This window comes from Macrotis lagotis, chromosome 1, assembly GCF_037893015.1.
Source record: "Macrotis lagotis isolate mMagLag1 chromosome 1, bilby.v1.9.chrom.fasta, whole genome shotgun sequence".
Classification (NCBI taxonomy): domain Eukaryota; kingdom Metazoa; phylum Chordata; class Mammalia; order Peramelemorphia; family Peramelidae; genus Macrotis; species Macrotis lagotis.
In genome coordinates, this window is record NC_133658.1 from 857,377,467 (window position 1) to 857,379,516 (window position 2,050).

A 2,050-nucleotide genomic window follows, 5' to 3' on the forward strand; every position below is an offset into this window, starting at 1 on the left:
TCTAGCCCTTAGGATGTTCACTCCTTTGGGCTGAATCACACCATCTTTCATAATTCCTCTTCAATGATATAAATCTTTTGGGGAAGCGAGATAGATTCCATTCCCATTTTTCCCTTTAATATCAGTATTGATTTATCAGACACTTTCCTCCCTCAAGTCAGGGTTCTGGGGCAACCAAAGGACTTGGGACTTGGTGATATGACCAATGCTGAGAAGGGAGAGGAAAAAGAAAAAAGATGGACATTGAAGACAAACTTCTTATACCTAGAGATATACATACAGACACACACACAGTAATATGAAATGAGAATGAAAGTAGAGTGAGGAGCTTTTACCCTAGGAGCCTGGAGCAGCAGGTTCCAGGCTCAGAAATGACTAGAATATAAGACAATGTCACCTGGATAGCGGAGTGGTCAAGGAAAGCTCCCAGAAGAGGTAGAAGTCAAGGCAAACCTTTAAAGGTTGACAGAGTTTCAATAAGTGGAAGTGTCAAAGAGAGTATCCAAATCTGAGGATTTGAGGAATCAGATCTCAAAAAACAAGGAAATGAAATGCAGGGTCAGGGTTGGTGAGGAGTCCAAATGAGCTGGAGCTGAAGGCTTTGGCATGAGAACAATGGGAAAGAAGGCATGGAGGAGAACAATGCAAGCCTTCCAGCTAGTTTTTCTTAAAAAGCATCTTTCAAAGAATTCTTAGACCATTTGTCCATGTTGAGAGCACCTTCCTCACACTCTTCATAATATCTGGGTTCTAATCTCAGTTCTGCCAATTGGGTTCTAGGTGTGACTGGGAATGTTATTGTGTTCTCTTGGCATCTGTTTTGTCTTCTAATAAACGATAATATCTAAAGTCCATGCCTGCTATAATTTTCCAAGCTCTAAGGGTTCTCCCAGTCCCGATGTCCTGGGTTCATTGAATCAGACACTCGATTGTGACGAGTCCTTAGTCATCTAGTCCAACCCATACCTGCACTAGAATCCAACACTATCACATTCTCTACATGTGACCTTTGAGTCTGTGTATCTCTGCCTCCCAAGGCTACTCATTTCACTTTTCAACAACTGCGGTTGTTAAGAAGTTTTTCCTTATATCAAACCTAAAGGCAAGGTAGCAAGTATCTATTAAGTATCTCTTGCTAAATTCTATTCAACTTTTGGTCTTGCTTTCTGGGACTAAACAAAACAAATCTAATGTCTCCTTGAGTATTCTCTCCCTGATATCTCTCTTTAGACTGTCTATCTAGGTGAATGCCATTCCATTTTTTAAAATATTTTGTTTGTTTTCTAATTATATACAATAGTAGTTTCTACCCATCCTTTTTTGTAAGATTTTGAATTTTATAATTTTCCGCCACCCTCCCTTCCCTCCCCCTACTCCCCCCCCCACAGAAGGCAGTCTGATAATCTTTACAGTTTCCACGCTATGCATTGATCAAAACTGAATGTGTTGAAAGAGAAATCACATCCTTGAGGAGAAAATAAAATATTAGAGATAGCAAAATTATGTAGTACATAAGATACTTTTTTTAAAAAAATTGAAGGTAATAGACTTTGGTCTTTCTTTAAACTTCACAGTTCTTCCTCTGGATACAGATGGTATTCTCTCTGTCACAGGTACTCTAAAATTGTCCTTGATTTTTTCATTGATGTCCATCAAGGTTGAACATCACCCCCATGTTGCTGTTAGGATGTACAATGTTCTTCTGGCTCTGCTCATCTCACTCAACATCAGTTGAATGGGATGCCATTCCTAATCTGAGAAACAGACATTCTTTATAACTTTTGTCTTTTGCAATTAATGAAGCCAAACCCTTGGAGAAATTAGTTTTCTTCCAGTAGGCTCTGCAAAATTTTAGGACTTGATGCAACCAACATGATAGCATACACAAATAGGAGCCCCTGAAGGACTTCACCATCCTCAGGGAATCCCTCTTCAACTTAGACCCTGTCCTGAATATCACATTTACTGGGGAAAAAAATCTTTATTTGATCGTTCATTCCCTAGGCTATCATTCATTATTTCCAATTCCATTTATAACCATTAGAAGGTT